Genomic DNA, 9,828 nt, shown 5'->3' on the forward strand with positions numbered 1-9,828 from the left:
GAAAGATTGCATAGCTTTCTTGTTGTGAGGTGAAGGTATTTCGGAAATCTCCTTGATTCTGTCAAGATCAATATGGATTCCGAATATTGACACTATGAATCCAAGAATTTTTCCTTCACTTAATGCAAAAAAGGACTTTTTTGGGTTAAGTGAAATTCCATACATTTGACATCGTTGGAATATCTATTTTAAATCTCTGATAGATTGCCTCGCTTCTTGGAATACACAGTTATATCATCCAGGTAGATTACTACCGATTTGTTTACTAATCCCTTAAATGCGATGTCCATGGATCTTTGGAATGTGGCAGCATCATTGATTAGACCAAAAGGCATCTTTTGATAGGCATAAGTACCCCATTTGGTTTTGAATATGGTCTTTAATTGATCATCGGGATGGACCAAAACTTGGTTATAGCCGGAGAAACCATCCAAGAAGCACATTAATCTGATCCTGCAACTGCCTGCAATATTTGCTCCATATGAGGCAAAGGAAAATTATCCTTTTGGCAGGCTTTGTTCAGATTTCGAAAGTCAACGCAAATTCTAATGCCTTCGTTCTTTTTCCTAAGGGGAACCATATTGGAAACCCATTGAGAATGTCGTATGGGAAAAATTATTTTGGCTTTCAATAGCTTATTAAGCGCAGATTTAATCTGGTTTTCTAAATTAGGATGGATCTTTCTCAGTTTCTGCTGGACATGTTTTTCATCATTTATCATTGGGATATTATGGTGGATGATAAAAGTGTCATAAGTCTTAAGTTCATCATAGTTCCAAGAAAAGACACTTTTGTATTGTTTCTAGAGTTGAACATGCGCTAGTTTTTCTTGAGGAGCTAGGCCAAGGCCTAGGTTGATATTCTGTGGCTTGGTATCAGTTCCTAGATTTACTAACTCATAGTTCAGAGTTGAACTTTGAAGCTTTGAATTAGTAGATCTTTTGAATCAATCTTTCAGATCATATAGATCTTCTAATTTGACTACTCATTTTGGCATAGCATTATTAGTGCTATCTTGTTGCAAATGTCTGTCATGTTGGTCCTCATCAATTATTTGATTAGTATAAGATCCCTCAGATGTGAGGAAGCTTACAATATCAGGATCATCGCTAAAAATTCTCCAATTTGTGATGTTATTGGGAATCGAGGGTCTAAAGATTAATTCGATTGAAAATCTATCAGGGCTAAAGTCCTCTGAGGGAATGAGCTTGGAAGCTACATTTGCCAATAGGTCGACACTAGCATTCTAGACTCTAGGAATTGACGAAATATTAGATTCTATAAAATGTTCATTCAGATATTGCACTAATGATTGGTAATGCTTTAAATGACCTGATAGACAATGTATAGTATTCCGTACCTGTCTGATAACAATTTCAGAATCTCCAAAGACTTGTAGATATTTGATGTCTAATTCGATTACTTTGTATAATCCTTAGACTAAAGCCTCGTATTCTGCAGTATTATTGGTGCAATCGAACTCGAGTCTACAAGTTAGCATAGTTTTGTTTCCTTCTGTGCTAACTAATACGCATCCTGCTCCTGCTCCTTCATTAGACTTAGAATAGTAAAAAAATAACTTCCAAAATAAAGATTTATTTACAAGATTGTCTATAAAATTAATACATTTAGAACTATCTGTTTGAGAAAATTTTAATACTTGAGATAAAACAGAATGTTCTAAGTAAGGTGAAGTGTGAGCATTAAAATTTCCTAAGAAAGAATCAACATAATACTTTCCAATTATATTATTGTTGTATGCTACTGGTTCATTTTCTCCTGCCAATTCTATTACTATGTATTTTTGATGTCTTTCTCGCTCAACCTTTATCTAGCTTGGCTTACCATTGTAAGGGAGCCACATGTGCGACAAATCTGTTGCAGAGTATCCATGAAGATTTTCTGACCAATCCCTGCTAAGAATTAATCCATAGAATTCTGGAATGTTTGCAACTAAATTATTGATAACTTGATATACCTTTGGATTAGATGATAGCCTTATGGTAACCTGATTTAATTCGCCGATCACTTCAACTTGCGACCAATCCAGCTGCACTAAGTGCATAACAGATTTTTGAGGTTGAACATTCAACTTTGCACAAATCGATTTAGGTAAGATGTTGGATGAGGCTCCTGAATCAACTAAACAATTATGCAAATTTTTATTGAAAATTTCATAAGTAAGAAGAAATGGCGAAGCATGAGATCTTGACCTTCCCCCAATTACAGCAATGTCCTTTGGATCAACTTTGTTAATCACAGTATTTGGAGGTCTTCCCATCTCATGGGAAGCTTGTGAGATTACAGCGGTGGGAAGAGGTGCAACTAGTACTGCATGCAATTCTTTCAAAAGGAGCTCTTGCTGATGTTTTAACTTGCTCAATTCATAAAAAGTGATGTTAGACCTAGTCTTCATCATGTCTTCTATGTTGTTATATTCCATTTCATCCAAAACAATCAATGTTTTAGGTGGAGTTGGTGAATCTGTTTAGACTGGACTTGTTTGAGTCGCTTTGGATGTTGTTTTCTTGACTGCGACTTTATCCTTAGGTGTTGAGCTTGCGCTCTTTGGCTTAGGAGTAGATTGAGGAGGATCAAGTTGATTTCTACTTCGAGTACTAACTGGTGATGCCTCTTGATCCTCTTCATCGGGGAGGATGAAATCCCACATACCTTGTAATTCTACAAATTCTTCTTCATCTGTAGGTATGTTAGTAGTAATTTCCTCTTCTTCTTCTTCTGATTCAACACTTGTAATAGCGTCAGGAGGCATTGAATTAGTCGAAGGATTTCTTCTATAAGTCTTGAAAGGATTTTTAGAAGAAGTCTCTACTACTTGCTTCTTTATATCAACCATTTCGTTAGACATGGTTTAAGAACTTTTTGCAATCCTTCTAAATCAAATGGGTCTTTGGGCTATTTTTCTTTGGATCTTCTTTGAAAGAAACCTTTTTATATTTACGTTCTTCAACAGACGTTTTTCTTTTCTAGAGCTATGATACATTTCTCTACCACTATTGCTTCCTTCATATTGTCAGCTAAAGTTGTTTTGTTAGCTCTATCCATGAAAATTGCTATGTTTCATGGTAACACAAAGATGTACCATTCACTTCACACTTCTTCGCTTGGTTAGAAGCAGTAGGAATTTTGTTCAATAGTTTATTAAAACGCGAGTTAAAATCTTTGATAGGTTCCTTTGACTCAGCTCTTAGGTTAGATAGGTCATTGACTAATGTCATAATGGACCTGTCATCACCAAAATTAGTCAAAAATTGTTCTTGGAAGATCTCCCAACTAGTAATAGACCCGGATGGTAATGAGAAATACCATGATCCAGTTGATCCTTGCAACGTGTAAGGGAAAATCTGAACGACAACATCCTCATTAGTGACCCCATAGAGATATATGGATAACATAAAATTATTAATGTGTTCTTCTGCTAGCATGCCTACTTCAGGATTAAACTTAGGCAACCATTTTTCAGGATGGGCTGGTATTTGACTCAAGGGCACAGGCATTAAGATTGCCCCTGGGTTATTCCATGGAATTTGGGCCATCGCTGAACTGCTAATAGAGGAAAACATAGAAGATGATCCCTGCGGTTGAGAAGATGAGGATATTACAATTCCAGATGTTTGAGAAGGAGATGTTGAAGTTCCAGTGGTCTGATGGACAATGATTTGAAGTGGAGGAGTGGATGGTTGAATTCGCGGTGGGGAAGTTGAGATGGATGATGATGAAGAAATAGTCTCACTATGAGACCCTTTAGGTGATTTTCTTGCTCTCTTCCTTGTAGGTAGAGGTAAATCAGTTAGCTCAATACCAAACTTTCCAATCTTTAATTTGGTGAGAGGATGAGCAGGATTATATTGCGAAGTCACATTGCCTTGAGATTTATCAGATTTTTGAGGAGATATTGAAAATCGCTGAAGTTTCTGAATTAAAGATTCAACTTCAGGAGGTTCAATAGTAGAGCGATATGAAATGTCAGGGTTTGTGGCAGTGGTTGTTGTTCTTTCGACTTCTTGCTCAAGATTTAAAGATTCTAAGTGCGATGGAGAAGTCAGGGGAGATGGTGAGGGCGATTTACTCTCAGAATGGTATTTAGATTTAGACTTACTCTCCATTCATAGTTCGAGGCCCTCCTTCTAGTGCCAAATATGTTGAAGCCTCGAAAATTAGGTCTACAACAAGGGGGATACCCACCCAGTCTAGACCTTGGTTTGCAGCTCCTTTTCCGTTTGGTATAGTGGGTCCAACTGGGGATATCGGACCAGTTTCCCAATATGTGTGTGTCTGTTGAGAATTGATATTTCTTTCCTAATGATTCCTAATTAAAATGCTTTCTTTATTCTAAATCTAATCTATCAACATGAAATTGTAATCTAATAAATAGAAATATCTAATTCTAAACTAACCCGGGATGTAATCTTTCCGTTATGCGATCTGAAATGATTTCAAACAACAGTTGGTAATAAATATCATTCAACTACTATGAGAAAAGAATTCAATAATGATAAACCATTTCATATAAGAAGTTAGATGAAATAGTTGTGAAAAACATATCGCATCATAAGCTACTCATATACTAAGCATAAATAAATAGCTATCACTGTACAAAAGTGCCAAAATGATAACTCAAGCATTTAAGCATTCACATATAAATAACTAAACATGAATATCACCATAACACATAAGCAGAAACAGTTAAGAGATAAAAGTACCATTTCTAACTAGTTCTACTCATAAGCTCCAGAAATAATGATCTATTTCTTCTTAATCCAACATCCACTAAGAGTACAGAAGTGCAACATCAGTGGTAGATATTAAATGCAGATATCAATAAATCATGTTCCATTCATTCATCAAAACCTCCTCAGAGGGTGCAAAAGTGCATGTTCTAAGGACAAGTTTTTGATAAATTTCTGGACCCTTCTCTAAATGCATGATAAGGGTTTAAATACTACTAACTAATTCTAAAAATAATTTACTACAAAAATGTAGGATGCGGTTTAAATGACCCTCCTCATTTTAGGAAAAAATAAAGCAAAATTAAAACTAAAACTGAATCTAAAACTAAAACTACTAACTAACTATTTAAGTATCTGCTCCTTGAAGTCGCAAGAGTTCAGCATTTTCTTGAGGAGAGTTGGCTGGCCGACTTCTGGTTTTAGTTGTCCTGCAAAAATGGAATCGGTAAGAGCTAGCGCCATCTTCTCGGCAGAATTGATGACACATTTGAGAGTCATGCACTGGCTGTGTGGTTTTACCAAGTACGCCCAGTAAGAATCCCAATTCAACTTGGTTAACCTTTGGATTGACTCTGCCTTTTCTTGAGCCTTCTGTCTCCAGCTTATTTGTAGATGTTGCACATTTGGTAGATATTTACATACCACTTGTTGATATATGTGATAAATATCACTAGTTTTGAGTTCCAGTTTTACTTTCAGTATTTAGCACTTTTTCCTACAAATTTCCGTGCTTACAGGCGACTAAGCAATTTGAGGCTTCCCATCTCGAGGGATTTTTCCTGGCTCTAATCGCGCATCGGAAACTGCCTCCGTTTCTTGATCCGGGCTTCCCTGTTGTGATTTTCGCCTCTTGCGTGCTTTTGTTAGAGGATATAAAGCTTAGATTTTGTGGAAAGAACGATTTTATATGTTCTTGGTTCTGAGATTTAAATTCTCTATACGTGATATCAACATTATTTTGTACTCATTTAACCATGTCCATATACGCGAGAATTTTGGGTCTCGCCGCTATCCTGTGCAAGAAGGAACATGCTAGATTTGTAATAGACACCTCAGAAGACCCGTGTGAGAATATAGTAGCCATTACCTCAATTACCTTGGGATCTTCTTCCTCAAGTAAACTATACATGCCTTCCCAAGTAGTGATACTGACATCTTTGTTACAGGTGGTGTCTGTGTACAAGGGAGTCATCTCTTTATCTTCAGCACTGGGAGCTTTACCCTTCTTTCCCATAATATTTTGAACTCTGCTTTGTATACTTCTCAGTTCTTCACTCCTGTAGTTTGCAAACGAGGTGAGAATAATGATAAGAAAAGTGACGAGAAAGCTTTAAATGCGGAAAACATATAAAATATATTACCTTACGTGAACTCGCTCCTTGATAAGATCAAAACCATATTTTATTAATGATTGCCAACTAACTCATTGATTAACATTAATGCGCATAACCAAGCCTCGGTTTATTGAAAAAGCTTTCTCGAACAATGGGTTGTGAAGATCTACAATAAGGCGATTTTGTGATTTTCTTCGTAATATCGCAGATCGCAGTATCACAGATCGCAATATCACAAATCACAATATCGCAAAATCGCAATATCGCAAATCACAGTTCCTTTACGTGTGGCAAGCATTCGTTAATGTGTTTTGCGATTAGCGAGATGCACCATAGCATATCGGCATTCTAAGGCACTTCAGCGTAGCTGAGGTTTAAGGCATGCAATGCGATGAGGTTTTATCGATGTGTGATTTCGCATCATAATTTTGCATTTTAGAATTCCACTTGTGGGAAGGTATCCTTTACCCTTTTTGCGATGCGACATGTTTTAAGGAGTGATTTCATTCTAACTTATCATAAAACTTAAGTCTTTTTAGATTTTTGAGGGTATTCTCCTAAGTTTATGATAGTAAGTTTTATTGAAATAGGAAATACAAGCATTAATCGATTTTTTAAATTTTTGAATAAGGGTGTCCACTTATTTAGCATTAGTGATAACACTAAATAAGAAAGGGAGTTGTTGCTGGCCACAATAGGCAGCTAGTAGGCCTAGAAAAAAGAAAAATGAAAAATAAAAAGGAAAAAATATTAATTGCTCCAAGTATCTTTCTGTGATGAATGTAGGTGCTCTTCAACTTATGCAAGTAACAACAACAAGTTAGCACCAGAAGAAGAAGATGATCAGAAATCTAATGAGGGATGTCAAACTTGAGATTTTTCCTGCTTTTCCCAGATGCTCCAGCAGGACCAAGGAAATATAAATCCATCACCCTAATCCATTTTCAACATACACCCACAATTACTAATCCTTTCTCATTCATTTTCTTCTTTGTCTTACGACTGCTATAGGAAAGTTCTGTATTGCTACAAGATATTCCAGAATTGAAAAAAATCACATGGCATAAATTGTTTCGACCATATCTTGAAAACTATGCATCCATTGGCCAAATTGTTTCATGGTGAGATACATATGATGATGGTAACATTTTAAAAAAAATCAGCCAATTTTAGTGCATATTTTTTGAGAAATTGGTGACTATCTCCTACAACCATTTTTCATTTTTCTCAATACTCGTGCATCCATTGGACAAGATGTTTTATGGGGAGATGCATAAGGATGATGAAAACATGCTCCAAAATATTTATGGTGAATCCAATATACTGTTTGAGAGGGATGGGTTAAACATGTATGTTATAGTATTCTCCTTGAATTTCTACAAGATTGTTCCAAACTTCCACATGATATTGATATGCATAAAAAGGAGTAGTTTGGATGCTTCTCACTTAATAACAAGAGAGCGGGCCGATGAGAGCCCTATCATCGCTCCACTCCATTATTTTTCACCATTTCCACCTTCATTCTAATTACCATCCATAAAAAACCTAGCAATGAACCTCCTTTCCACCCATTTCCATCACAAATAAACTCCCTATCCACCATCAACAACCTTCTTATGAATTATAAAGATTTTTGAAAATAAATACTCATTGAAAAGTGTGATAGTAAGGGGTCTATGTCACTGCTACAGGAATATAAACAATCTTTTAGCAGTTTTCATAAACCCTACATGATCACATTTGAAGCACCAAGTAGAGATTTTTGAACATTACGAAGTTCAGGTGACTTCAAAACTAGTCCTATGCAGTTACAAGATCCCTTGTAGGTTGCTACAGGATCATAAGTACTCAAACACAACAACTTCTCATAAATGGAGAAACCTATTTTCTTATTAATAGAGTTAAAGAAAGTCTTTCAAGAATGATATTTAAAAATAATTCTTCAAGACAAAGAATTGATCAACGAAGACAAAAAAATGAACCTCAAAGGGAACTAATTCACTCTCATCCATATTCCAACAACCTCATGCAAGCATCAAATGGTAGAATCATCAAGTCCAACACATTGACATGAGGATCATCAGGTAGGCTGAGGTATGCACATTCCTAACCCTTCCTTTCGAGCTCATCTTAGTTTAAAAATTGTTATAAATGCATGACAGAGAGGTTTTATTATATAAGGATGGGTCAGTGGTCTCAACCACCTTTGATTGTTAACTACGATTATCTCATTTTGTCAATAGAAAATGTGGAAATAAAGGTTATAACTATGAAGTGTGGGCCAACATGGTAGGTGGGGGAAAACTCACAGAACATGCTAAGCCAACCACTCAACCACCAATAACTTAAGCAAGCTCGAGCCTCATTTAGCACATTAAAAATCTTATTTGAAGCTAAGGAGGCCCACCACTAGTGTTGGAGGACAAGACACATGAGCTATTTCTTTCATAGACCATTGTATAGGGGCTACTGGACTTGGAAAGTGTTGTTACAGGATCATCTAAGACTACTATAGGATCAAAATACACTGCTACAAGATAAGACAATGTGTTACAAGAAAGTCTAGTGAGTTGAAAGAGAGCTTGATTTTGAGAAATTTCACCCTGAAACCCTAGGATTCGAAGGAAAACATATAATACAATGGTAAGTACATATTTTTCCTTTCCATATGTGAACAATAATTTGCAAAATTTTCATTTTTTTCTGTAATACACCTTGTGCGAAATTTCTCACAAAAGTTTAAGAATGAAAAAAAATAAATGTGGGTGTTTCCCATGAATTGAACCTGATAAGAAAGGGGATTGTAATTATTTTAGTGTGAGCATGAAATCATCCTTCCTCTAAGAAATATAAGAAAACTTTTTTTTTACCTCTCTCTTAAAAACCCTTATTACACATAAATCTCTAATACTTATAGCAAAAATGGATAATTTCCCTGCCAACTTTGGAAAGTTGTATTGAAGACTATGGGGGTTGGATTTAAGTATAGAGAGCCCACATACAAGAATAAAAAGGAGAATAAGAAAATAATGAAGAAGGAGAGGAGGATGGAGAATAAGGAGATAACCCGAAAGAAAAAATTCAAGGATGAAGCAGGAGAAGAAGAGGCACAAACTATGCTAAATGTTGGAAATAATACTGAGAGGGGGGGTGAATCAGTATTATCAAGTTATTTCAATAAATATTCCTTATTTACTCTTTGAATTATTTTTGCATGTCAGTACCATAAAATAATGAGCATGAACAAAGAAAACAGATAGTCACACCAAAGAACACAAGATGTAAGGTGGAAACCCAATGTGGGTGAAAACCACCTGCTGCAATATGTCTCTATCTTCTTTCAAATTAGAAACTCCTTTTACAATGGTTTTGTACTGGTGCAGGCCTTTGCCAGTACGTAGGCTGCAACTTGCAGAGCGCTACAACTCTCTCTCGTTTTCCAGTCTCTCCTGGAAGGGAGCTACAACCCCCTACTTCTTTTCTTTCAAGGACCACTTTTCATAAATTTTCAAACTGGATCCAAGAACATCAAAAACACATCAACTACACTTGCATCATCAATCTCTGATTTCACCAAAGCCAACCTGCATACAGATCTGCAAATATTTCCTTATAACTTTGCAGTTGTTACATCAGACATACCCAGATCATAACATGTGTAAAATAAAACATGCATCAATAATTCAGACCCAGATTATTAGATTTATAGATCAAGCATATGCCACATATCACAAATCAAAATC

The sequence above is a fragment of the Pinus tabuliformis genome, chromosome Q (genome assembly GCF_031772625.1).
Source record: "Pinus tabuliformis cultivar Carrire ecotype Pingquan chromosome Q, CPIR1, whole genome shotgun sequence".
In the NCBI taxonomy this organism is placed as follows: domain Eukaryota; kingdom Viridiplantae; phylum Streptophyta; class Pinopsida; order Pinales; family Pinaceae; genus Pinus; species Pinus tabuliformis.